Source organism: Crocodylus siamensis, chromosome 1 (genome assembly GCF_052110815.1).
Source record: "Crocodylus siamensis isolate JL-2025a chromosome 1, ASM5211081v1, whole genome shotgun sequence".
In the NCBI taxonomy this organism is placed as follows: domain Eukaryota; kingdom Metazoa; phylum Chordata; order Crocodylia; family Crocodylidae; genus Crocodylus; species Crocodylus siamensis.
In genome coordinates this window covers 206,383,642-206,396,315 of record NC_143395.1, presented here as the reverse complement: position 1 = coordinate 206,396,315, position 12,674 = coordinate 206,383,642, and the positions used below count along the sequence as shown (strand labels likewise).

Sequence of the window (12,674 nt, the reverse complement as noted above, 5' to 3'; positions counted from 1 at the left end):
TGATGCAAAGTACCTATTTAATAGGCTGGCTTTTTCCTGGGCGTCAGTTGTCAGTTGCCCCATCTGGTTTAGCAGGGGTCCAACGTTGCCCTTGCTTTTCCTCCGGCTCCCCACATATCTGAAAAAGGACTTTTTGTTGTCCTTGTTGCTTGAAGCTAGTTGGAGTTCAGTTGCAGCCTTGGCTTTCCTGGTTTGCTCCCTGCAGGACCGGACCAGCGCAGAATAATCCTCCTTGGAGGTGAATCCCGTTCTCCATCCTTTGTAGGCTTTCCTTTTTAGCCGCAGGAGATCCACTAGGTCCCTGGAGAGCCAGGAGGGCTGCTGTGCCTTCTTGCTGCCTTTCCTCCGTGTTGGAATAGATTTAGCTTGTGCATTGAGGATCGCTTCCTTGAGAAGCAACCACTCTTCTTGAACTCCCATCTCCCTGAGGTCATGGTCCCTGAGGCCCTGACCGACAAGCCTCTTGAGCTTGTCAAAGTCAGCTTTTCTGAAGTCAAGGACTTCTGTGTTGCTGACTGACTTGCCAGCTTTACGGCGGATGGTAAAGGTGATCAGCTTGTGGTTGCTGTCACCCAGCTTCCCATCGATCACTAGGTCACCGATTAGGTCGTCCCCCATAGCCAGTACCAGGTCGAGCAGCGCTTTGCCTCTCAGCTAATTCCTTCAGTACCCTTTCCTTTGCTGTCAACCTCACTCATCATCTTGTAGCTGACCCTATCTGTGAAGACTGAAGTAAAAAAGGCATTAAATACGTCAGTCTTCTCTGAATCATCTATAGCTAGATCACCTTCTGCATTCTATAAGACACCTAAGGTTTCTTTAGTCTTCTTTTTATTCTTGACATACATGTAGGAACCCTTTTTATTGCCTTTTATGCCCCTTGCCAGTTGCCAAAGGGCACTGACAGATGTGACAGTTGTTGCACAATTGGCCACTTGAAAGTACTCTATAGTCATGCCCTGACAGAAGTGCATGGCTGCAGGGCACTTTAAAAGTACCTGATTGTGCAACAAATTAACTCTCATGTAATGAGGGTTCAGATGAAGGTGCTCCAAAGTGGAGTATCTTCATTAACTTCTGTCCTTGTCTGTCCCTGTGCCAATCAGGCCTGGGCTGCATCAGCCTGCTCCCAGTGCTGTCTGCAGGAAGGGAGGAAGAGAAGGGAGCTCCAGGTTGCAGTTTGTCAAGCCTGGATTGGAAGGCGGGGAGTGTGTGGATTGGAGCCCCCTGCCTTGGGGTGAGGGTGTTCCAATCCAAACACCCTTCCTCTAGCTCAGGCCAAAGAAATCCCAGCCCAGAACTCCCTCCCTTCTCCCACTCCTGTCTTGCAGATAGTACTGGAGCTGGGGGGGAGGGTAGGGGAGAGCTCTAGGGCAGAGAGGTTGCAGACAGGCAGCTCCTCCTGGATCAGCTCCAAAGTGGAGCTCAATCCTCCATCCCCTAGACCCAACAGCAAACATCTGTTGGGTTGGGGAGGTTGCTGTGACTCTTGATGCTTTCTGCGAAGGTTCATGAGTTAAAGTGGGGACCTGCATCTCTGTCACCACCCAAATTGTGCCTTAGCCTTCTTAATTTTCTCCCTGCATGCCCAAGCAATAATCTTATACTCTTCTCTAGTGATATGACCAAGTTTTCACTTTTTGTAGGATTCCTTGTTGAATATCAATTCATTGAAGAGATTGCTATCGAGCCAGGGTGGTCTCCTGTTGCACTCCCATTCCTTTGTTGCATTGGTATGGCTTGTTCCTTAAAATACAGCCTGTGGAGGGCCAGTAGGGGATGGTCCTCCACTGAGCCAACCACCTCACCCCAACCACTTTCTGGGCTCTGAGTGCTTCCCTGGGGGCACCTCATGTCTAGCTGACCCCCTTCATGGAGAACACCTGCTAGCCTGGGGGTAGAGTCACCACCACCCAGGGTCTGGCCAGATCCTGACACTGCGCCCCCTGGGAAACACAGGCCTGGTAGTCCTTGAGGGTACATAACCCACTTCAAGGTTTTGGGGTGCTTCCCTTAGTCTGAAGCACAAATAGTGGTTTTCCTTAGTCAGTCAAACCAAGGAGATCCCAAGGCATAATCTAGACCCACTCCTAATAAGTCTCCCATGCTAGGTACAAAGGAGAACTTTACTGGTTACAAGGAATAGCTTTGGAATAGGGTACAGAGTAGAGCAATGTCAGAGAAATCCTATGGAACAAACTTGCATGGCTGGGTAGCCTTTGATCATGTATCTGAGTTACTGAGAGCTATATATCTAGTTAGTTCTCAGGTAGCTTACTCACAAGTATCATCCAGAGGCAGGTGGAGATTCCCTCTGAAGGCAGGCAGTTCATTGATCATAAGTTTCAAGAGAGAGAGCAAGTTTCAGATGGTCCAGTTCTTCTTTCTCTGAGTTTTCATCATGGCTACTGCCCCTCCTCCTGGGCAGTCCTTAACTTATATAGACCTTATGATCTCATTTACCTGGCCCAATGGAGGCCAGCAACTGTTGGCTGCTAGCCAACCAATTTGAAATGCATCACTAGTTGCTGGGTAGACTGGCATTGCTTAGAACAATAGGGAGCCCAAGCCCCTTACTCAGGTATGTGATGCCAGTCAGGTAGGGAAAGGGAGCAGGTTTTCTCCCTCCCTCAGGAATGTATCCAACTCAGGTTACAAGTCAGGGTTACCTAAAGAGCCTATAGGATGTCTGCCCTTTGCAGTGACCATGTTAACTGAATGTCACATAGCAAGAGTTTTTAGGGAGAGACAAGAGGTGGCATTCTGCCACACAGCCTGCTTTCCTGGACTCCTTAAAGTACAGCCAGTGCTCCAGAAGGGATAAGATGATTTAATTCAAGCCCAGGAGGGCCTCCAGACCATGGAAAGGGCCACCAAACCCAGTCAGTCACTGAATGGGAGGCAGCAGAGTCCACAGGGAGAGGCACCCCTGCCCCATACATCCTATATAAACACTTTACAGTTGCTTTTGTATGTTGTTCTGATATTTTTAACTCTGGGGTTTAGGGGATCAGGAAGTTCACTCTTTTTTCAGTTTGTTCAATAAAACTTGTTCTTGTTAAGGGAAAGTGTCATTTCCATTATAAGAAAACTATGGGCAACACATCCCACTTCACTTATGGACCTTCAGATCTTGAAAAGCAGGCACCCTTCTTGTAACAGGGTGGTCTATTCCCTTGAGAAGAGGCAGTCATCTCTGTTAAGGATGCTCAGCTGTGGGAAATTCCATACAGGCTAGTTAGAGACATGGAAAAAAACCAAAGCAAAACAGTGCTTTACCAGAAGAGGAAGTGCATTATTTTGACCCAGGTCTGCAGCATCTGGATAGATCAGACGCTTCAGGGGGCCTTTTTGGCACTTTTATCTAATAGTGGATTCAATCAGCTATTAGCTAAAAGCACCAAAAAGTTCTGCTGAAGTGCTGACCTATATAGACATTGGGTGAGACAGGTCAGACTAATGCAGTGCCTCTTCTAGGCATGTGTTGCACTCAATGCAGGGCCCCTACCAAGCTAAAAGTAAAGCTCCTTTTTTTTTCTCTATGTCCATAAGCAGCCACAGTGTGCCACTAGGAGCTTTAAAAACTCTCAGAAAAGAGAGCAGAGGGGAGAAAAGCAAAGTGTGAGGGAACAGCTGGCTGTGAGAAGCCAGAGCAAAAGGGGCTCCTTTCCTAATGTCTGGGGAGGACAGAATTTTTTGTTTTGTTGGAAAATGAAACTTGTCTTCTGGAGAATAAAACTGTCTGGAAAAACTGACAATAGACCCAACTCTCCTGTGTAAGAAACCAGGATAAATGACCTGTTTACAGGTGGTGGACAACACAGGCAGCCTCAGTCACTAGCCACTGAAATGTAGATACTGAAGCCTTGCTAAAATGACCAGACGGGCTGCACTAGCAGCAGTAGCAGTAGCAACAACAATTTTTTCAACAACTCCAGTTCCAGCAGCAGTAATTTCAGTAGAAATTACAGGGGTGCTTTTCCCTACTTTCTGAACCATTTCTTGGGGCTTCAAAAAAAAAGGTTCTGTTTTACTGTGAATTTCTATGATGTGGTACGTTTTTTGGTTGGTTTGTTTGTTGGGTGCAGATCCTGCACTAGATTTAGGAATCCTGCTCTAGTTCCAACTTGAGGCAAGGGTAAGCTCAGCCTTACAGGGCTAACAGTTTGTTAACAGAAAAGGATCTCATCTGTGACATATTACCAGCATGAGAAAAAAGGGGGACTTCTTGGTCTCCTTTACTTGTGGAAAACCAGGACGCTGCCATAAGGATTACCCATAGATGAACTACAGTTACATGAAGACTTAAATCTCTAAGTCCAGACAGAGAACTCAAGGCAGAAGGGCTATTTGGTTCCAATTAAGACAGGATAGCCAAAACCTGAATATAGTGGATTCAGGCTTTGGACATCATTTAACTATTTACTACCACAGCCTGTATATTGGTTACAGAATTGATATAAATATTTTTCATGTGTAGGTCTTCCTCAGGAAATATTAACTGATTGAGGTACTGTGCTTATGTTCCAGTTCTTGCGAGAAGTATGGGCCCTTTTTTAGAGTCCACTTGGTCAGAACTTCCATCTACTACCCCGCAAAAGATGGATTGTAGAGAGGTTTAATCAGACTTTGAAGGGAATACTGAGAAAGTTTGTAGTACAGGAAACTCAGAAATAGGATGAACTCCTACCTTATTTTTTCTTTGCAATCTGTGAAGTTCCCTAATCATCAATAGAGTTTTCTCCCTTTTGAACTCCTGCATAAGAGAGAACCCCAGGGTATACTGGACCTCTTTCAGGACACCTGGCAGATACCAAGACTTTAACAAAATCTCTTCATCAAAACAAAATCTCTTCATCAAAATGACTCTAGAATGCAGCACCCAGCAAATTAATTTCCTGAAACTATGGTGAAAGTTTGCAATGGTCCCATCATATCAGAAACCAACTAACTGCTACAGCTACCTCCATACTCCAAGCCTCCATCCTCCAGCCACCACTAGATCCGTTGTCCATAGCCACATTTTACATTACAACTAAGCTTGGCAGGATTTTATTTTTATCAATAAACATCAATAACCATCAATTTCACTGCCACTCACAGACCAACAGAAAAATATTTATCTTCCCGCCTGTTGCCTGATCCCCCTGGTACCTTCTTGATGTCATTCAGCTATGTAGTGTTCATATGCCTGCACTGCCACCAATCTACAGCCATCACAAAGCAATTGAATTCTGCACCTCTGTGTAGACTGTTACAACCTGCTTGGCTGCACCATGGTGTTGCAGGGCACTAAGGTAGGCCTGCTCCTTTAAGGGTAGAAACTGCCTAGAGAGAAGGCCCTGGGAGCCAGGCAGAACACCCACAGGTGCAGGTTGCCAATACAGCAGGCTAATGAGGGAATTAGCCTGCACCTGGTCAGGTGACCAAAGAAGTCAGGGCCCTGGACACATATAAGCAACAGGGCTGAGGCCCTGTTCTCTGGCAGCTGCTAGGGGAAGGAGCTCCTGCAAAGAACTGCCTAGAGATACTCTGGCCACCTGATATGCTGCTTTCAGGACTAAAAGGTCTCCAGGAGCTCATCAGGTACCCTGGGCTGCTGGATACTTAATGCCTGGGGAGAAGTTTACTTCTCTTAAAGAGGCAGAGTGTACCCTGCACTATTTGTATTATGTTATAGCCCAGAGGCTCATATTTTGGTTGTTGTTTGTACACTGGTGGACTGAGATGAGGCTACTGGGGAGGAGGAGGCCTCATTGTGGTGCACTATGGTGTGGAGAGCCCAGTGCCAGTGAGGGTGCACAGACAGGGGCCAAGAGCCCAGTGACAACGGGCGGCTGAGCTAGATCAAGGCCTCAGAGGGACAATGTGTGAATACCACCTGCAAGGCATGGGGCGTGGTAAAAGGGAGGGGTTGGAGCCATGCATCTACCCACAAGGCGTGGGGGTATCATAAGGCACCTCCTGAGTGTGGGACATAGTAAGGGGTCCAACAACCCACAGAGTTTAGAGGAGTCTGTCAGGACTGTGACTGAGCAGCAACTTGCGGTCAGCCTTCCAATTCATTATTTAAACCAGCAAGACATGGCAGGAAAAATTAGTAGGCACCCATAGGGCAGAGCCGGCATGGTTACAGAGTCCTAGGGACATCACGGCCATCCCTGGGGTGGCCGTATTGTGACATGTGGTCCCTTCTCTGGGAGCACTCACCTTCTCTGTTATCTTTTTATAGGGCCTTCCAGCCATCCAGACCAGTCAGGGACATCCCTCACACTGCTGGTCTCAGATACCTTTAAAATGGCCCACTGCAGGATGATGTCATCCAAACTGTGCCACACACCACTCATTCGTCTCCGGAAAGTTGCCACATTTCTTCTTCCTAACAGGGGCTGATAAGGGTCCCCTGCTACAATAGCCACTGGGGACAAATCAGTCCTTACTTACAGGTAGCACCTAAGTTCAAACAGCCTCTCTCTCCAGCAACAAGCTACCTAACTCCTATTTTGACTAAGGTGCCAGACCAAGCAACTGACCTAGATTCCAAATGTGCCCCCTCATCAACACAGACCACATCATCATTGAACCAAAAAAAAAAAAAAGAAAGATTACAACATCTGAGGTTCATTCACCTGATCCTCTACTAGCTGTGGAAGAAATCAAACTTTGCATTGTGGTTGAATCAGAACTGACAGAGCCAGAACTGGAGCTGGGTGGCAGCACTGTGAAGAAGGATCTTGGGCATTTGGTGGATCACAGATTCAACATACCAATGATGTAATACCACTGCAAAAAAAAAAAAAAAAAAAGCTTCTCTTTCTTAGCCCTGCCTGCTGCCTCCCAGCTCCAGTTCCCTCTGCAGGATGGGAGAAGGGAACAGAGGGAGTTCCAGCTGGGGTTCTCTCAGGCTGGGGTTTTCCCAGCCTGCCAGAAGGGACTTTGATTCTGAAAGCTTGCAGAAAAGGACAATTTTCTTGCCATTTTCCAGTTGGTCTAATAAAAGGTATCATTTTGGAACCAAGAGTTCTAGTTTTTTGTATCTCCACTTCAGAGTGCCTTCATCTGAACCCTCATTATATGACAATTAATGTCACATGATTGGGGAATTTTAAAGTACTCTACAGCTGTACACTTCTTTCAGGGCACAACTGTAGAGTAGGGCTGTGTGAGGCTTTGGATACAGCTTTGGATCCAGAGAAGCTTTGGACACTTCGGGGTCTGAAACAGCATGTCCAGGTCAAAGCGCTGGCCTCATTAGAGGCTTCCTGAAGTGGTTCAGGGCTTCTGAAGTGCTTCAGAGCTGCCTCAAAGATCTGGCCATAGGGTATAATGGGGGAATCAATTAAATATCTATAACTTTGTTGTTTTTTGTCTGATCTGGATGAAACTTGCAGGGATGATAGCCTCTGCTGAGAGCATGAAACGCACAAAGTTTCAAGAAGATCAGTCAGGGGTTTGGGAGGAACTTAGGCCTGGCTGCTAAGGTACTGTGTTATCAGTTACCAATCAGTCATGATTCACTTAGGGACCAGCTCAATATACAGGACCTACCTAATGTAGCCAGTTAATTGTCACCACAGGATCTCTGAGGTGACTCCCAAGCTTTGGAGCTGCTTCGGCCAGATCGAGGCAGAAACCTGATCCAGACCTCCAGATCGGATCTCTGCCATCCCAAGCGGCCAGATCCAAAGCTGGATCAGATCGCTGCCGACTTGCACAGGCCTACTGTAGATCACTTTAAAGGGACTGATCACGCAACAAATGTAATTTCTGCCTCCACCCATACAGTGCCACCTCTTTTACCAGTCTGTCCTTCCTAAATAGGTTATCACTAATCATTTTAACATTCCAACCATATAAACTATCCCACCAGTCTTCAGTAACAATTAAATCAAACCTTTTCTTTTCAATAAGAGTTTACAGTTCCTCTTGTAAACCAGCAATGGCCAGTGACCAGGAAGCCAGCGAACAGGGGCTGCAAACAGAGTAAGCAGTTTGTAGGCAGTTGCTGGGGGCAAGAGAAGGAATGGGGAGAGAAGCCGGGCACCAGATCCTATCCAGGGAAGGTAAGTGATCCAGCTGCCTGTGCCTTTTGTTTGGTGGGCTGGAGCTGTATGTGTGTTTGGGGCATGTGCTCTGAGAAGCTGGGAGTGATTGCTGACTGCTGAGTGATTGCTGATTGTTGAGTGATTGCTACCTGGGCCTGACAGAAGCTCTAAGAAGGGGTAGAGCCAGTTCAGCCCCAGCAGGATATAAAAGGAGACTCTTTATACAGGGGCTGCAAACAAGGCAGGCAGTTCACAGGCCAGTTTATGGGACCCTCCCCTGCTTTTTTTTTTTTTTGAGAGGCAAGTTTTTCCGCTTGGTGTGAGGAAGCAGGGAGAAAAAGGAACCCTTTGGGGCCCATGAGAAATAAATAGGCTAGTTCCAGGCAAATTCACTAGGAAAGGTGTGCTTGGAAGAAGAGCAGTAAGAGCTAGAAGACGGATTAAGAGACCCAGGGAAACAGCTGCAGGACATTGCAATGCCAGAGCCACTGCCACTGCCTCTGCTTGTACCTGTAAGCCGTCTATCCAGGCAGGACCACTCACCATCGATGCTCCCACCCAGGTCCAGGTTTGGTGCTATGAGGGCTGTGACTCACAGGTTCCTTCCAGTGATGGCCAAGGAGTGCCTCCAGTGTGAGTGGTGCCTCCTAGTGGTGCCTCTCAGGGAACAGGCAAGAAAACTACAGAAGGAGGTGGTGAGGCTCTGAAGCATCCTCTGTCATGAGGCATTCATCAGTTCGATGCTGGAGAAGACCTCCAGGACTGTGGAGGAAGATATGCCAGATGCTAGGGAAGAGAGAGGACATGGACACCCAAGAGGGTGGAAGCTGGAGGCTTGTGACTTCTGGCAGCAAGCAGAGATCTTCACCGCCATCTGCAGTGGTTCATCTTGAGAACAGATATGTAGCCCTAGCAGCAGAGAGAGGAGCATGTTCTATTGTTGGAGAAAGACAGGCCAGGCCTCACCAAGGTGGGAACGATCAAGGTGACCACCACCAAGAAGAAGTGATGGGTGGTGGTGATTGGAGACTCCCTTCTGTGGGAGGTGGAGGGAGCCATCTGCTGACCTGAACTGTTGTCTTGGGAGGTCTGCTGCTTGCCTGGAGCCTGGATCCGAGATGTCACAGAAGGACTACCAAAGCTCACCCAACCTTCTAATTACTACGGCATGCTGCTCATCCATGTGGGCACCAATGATACTGACAGGGGACACCCTGAGCATATCAAGAGCGACTACAGGCCTCTGGGTGCAAGGGTGAGGGGGTCTGGGGCTCAGGCTATGTTCTTGTCAATCCTTCTAGTCAAGGGAAAGGGCCTGGGCAGGAGCAGGTGCATCCTGCAGATGAACACCTGGTTGCGCAGGGGGTGTTGCCAGCAAGGATTTGGCTTCCTCAACCATGGAATGTTCTTACAAAAAGAAGGATTGCTGAGAAGAGATGGGATCCACCTGACAAAGAGAGGGAAGAACATCTTTGCAGACAGTCTCATTAACCTAGTGAGAAGGGCTTTAAACCAGGTTTGCTGGGGGTTGGAGACCAAAGCCCTGAGGTAAGTGGGGAAGTGGAAGACCTGGAGGAAGTGCAAGCAGGAGGGATCAACAGAGCATGTACTTTCATACTTCCTGAGAAATCAGGGCAATCAATTAGTTACCTCAGGTGCCTGTACACAAATGCACAGAGCCTGGGAAACAAGCAGGAAGAATTGGAAGTCCTTGCACAGTCACAGCACTGTGATGTGATTGGAATAACAGACTTGGTGGGATAGCTCACATTACTGGGGCACTGTCATGGGTGGGTACAAACTGTTCAGGAAAAACGGACAGAGGAGAACAAGAGGAGGAGTTGCACTTTATGTAAAAGAGCTGTATGATTCCTCAGAACTCCAGTATGGAACTGGAGATAAGTCTGCAGAGACTCTCTGGGTTAAGGTTAGAGGGGAGAGCAATAAGGTTGATGTTGTGGTGGGGTTCTGCTATAGATCACCAGACCAGGAGGAAGTGGTGGATAAGACTTTCTTCAAACAGCCAGTGAAAGCTTCCTGATCACAGGCCCTGGTTCTCATGGGGGATTTCAGTCACCCTAACATCTCCTGGGAGGGCAATACAGTGGTGCACAAGCAATCCAGGAAGTTTTTGGAGAGTACTGGGGACAACTTCCTGGTGCAAGAGCTGGAGTGGCCAACTAGGGGTTGTGCTCTTCTATACCTCTTGTGATGGGTTGGCTGGCAGTGACCTGGCCCAGGGGTTTTGAAGAGGTAAAAGATAATTGGGGGACTTGGGATTCCCTTTCTGCACCAATCAGGCCCCAGAGACTCACCCCCCCTCCCCCGTGTCCCCTGATTGGCCCCTTGGGTCACCTGGAGTGGGATAAAAGGGGCAGCACGGACTGACTCAGGAGAGACCAGAGAGGGACAACAAGGAAGGAGCTTCACAGAACTGAGCCAGCAGGGTAGGAGCAGTGCCCCAGAAGAGCCTGAAAGAGCAGGACCTGCAGGCAATAGTGGGACCTCAGCAGTGTGGCTGACAGGAGAGGCTCCCCACTGGGCTCCAGGATCCCCTGGGAGAGGCTGCAGCCAGCAGGAGAGGCTCTCCTCTGCTCCAGGAAGGATCTGAGCAGTGACCTGAGAGGTTCCCAGCTCTGCCTCTAGCTAGTCCAATCAGAGGCCAAATGCACAGGTGAGGCCAGGGCTCTGGGAAGGTCAAGACACCTAGCAGGCTGGAGCAGTACCACCAGTGGTAGCTGTATGGTAGCGTTCTTGCCTACCATCTGGGAAATCTGAGTTCAAGTCTAGACTGAGGTGAGTGAGCTAACAAGAAGCAAATCTTTTTGCAGTGGAAAGGGGCCATTGTATTCCTCCCCCTTCAGGTACCAAGGACCTATATTTCCTTGTCATTTGACATTTTGCATTTTGTGCCTTTTTTTATATTTCACCAACCTGTATTGTTTGTTCTGCTGTTTGTGTTTTATATTTTGTTAACCCTGTTTTTTTTTTTTTGTCAGTGATTGTAAGTGTCTAACCTTTGTTGAATCCTGCCCCCTTGGGGCACTGTAGTGTCCACTATACGCTCTGATTTTATGCCTGTTATGTTCCCAGTATTGAAAGGTATATGGTTAAGTCCCCATTGGTGGTCTGGCTCTGCTCTATAGGGGAAGGAGAGTCCCTACACCCCTCACAGCGCTTGTGCACCTGCTTTGATCCCTTCAATTGGAGAGGGAGTACCTCTTGGAGGACCGCCTGGGTTACACCTGCTGCTCACCAACAGGGATGAATTGATGGGGAATATATAGTGGATAGCAAGTTGAGCAGCAGTGACCACAAGATGATTGAGTTCAGGATCCTGAGGAAAGGGAGGATGGAAAGCATCAGAGTAAGGACTCTGGCCTTCAAAAAAAAAAAACAACAACAACAACAACAAAAAACAAAACAGACTTCAACTCACTCAGGGAACTCATGGACAGGATCCCACGGGAAGTCAGGCTAAGGGGGAGAGGAGTTCAGGAGAGCTGGCTGTACTTTAAGGAAGTCTTACTGAGGGTGCAGGAACAAACCATTTTGATGCGCAGGAAACCTAGCAAGTATGGCAGAAAACAAGCTTGGCTTATCAGGAAACTCTTCAATAAACTAAATCACAAAAAGGCAGCTTATATAAACTAGAAAATTGAAGAAATAATTAGGGAAGAATATAAGAACATTGCTCAGGTATGTAGGGATGAAGTCTGGAAGGTTAAAGTGCAATTGGAGTTGCAGACAGCAAAGGATGTGAAGGGTAACTAGAAAGGTTTCTACAAGAATGTTGGTAGCAAGAGGAGGATCAGGGAAAGGGTGGATTCCTTACTGAATGGGGAAGGCAAGCCTGTGACAGAGGATGCAGAAAAGGCTGAAGTGGTCAATGCCTTTTTTTGCTTCAGGCTTCACAGGCAAGGCCCCAGATGATTGGAAAAGGGCAAACATAGTGCTATATTTAAGAAAGGGAAGAAGGAGAATCCAGGGAAATACAAACCAGTCAGCCTCACCTTAGTCCCTGGAAAAATCATGGAGCAAATCCTCAAGGAATCCATTTCTAAGCACTGGGAGGAGAATAGGGTGATTAGGAACAGTCAGCATAGCTTCACCAAGGACAAGTCATGCCTGACCAACCTGATTGCCTTCTATGATAAGGTGACTGGCTCTGTGGGTGCAGGGAGACCAGTGGATGTGGTGTACCTCGATTTTTAGCAAGACTTTTGATATGGTCTCCCACAATGTGTTTGCAGGCAAACTAAGGAAGTATGGGTTGGATGAATGGACTCTAACATGGATAGAAAACTGGCTCGAGCATTGGGCTCAGAAAGTAGTAATCAATGTCTAGTTGGCAGCCAGTATCAATGGTAGTGTCCCAGGGGTCAGGCCTGGGGTCAGTGTTGCTCAATATCTTCATCAACAACCTGGAAAATGGCATAGGGTGCACCCTCAGTAAGTTTGCAGATGACACCAAGCTGGGGGGAGTAGTAGATATGCTGAAGGGTAGGGCTAGGATTCAGAGTGACCTACACAAATTGGAGGATCGGGCCAAAAGGAATCTCATGAGGTTCAACAAGGACAAATACAAAGTCCTGCACTTAGGACAGAACAATCCCATGCCTCCAGCCT

At 47.8% G+C, this 12,674-nt stretch overlaps 1 long non-coding RNA gene across 3 annotated transcripts in view; it reads left to right on the top strand.

Annotated features, from left to right (window-relative positions):
• LOC149873954 (uncharacterized) overlaps positions 1 to 12,674 on the top strand; it is a 73,185-nt gene that overhangs the window by 38,658 nt on the left and 21,853 nt on the right. The window contains exon 3 of one of the 3 annotated variants that reach the window (XR_016443179.1): positions 6,233 to 11,423. The exons of the other annotated variants lie outside the window; for them this stretch is intronic. This is a non-coding gene — a long non-coding RNA (uncharacterized LOC149873954). Of the gene's footprint in view, positions 1 to 6,232; positions 11,424 to 12,674 lie in introns of those variants that run through there. 3 annotated transcript variants of the gene reach the window in all.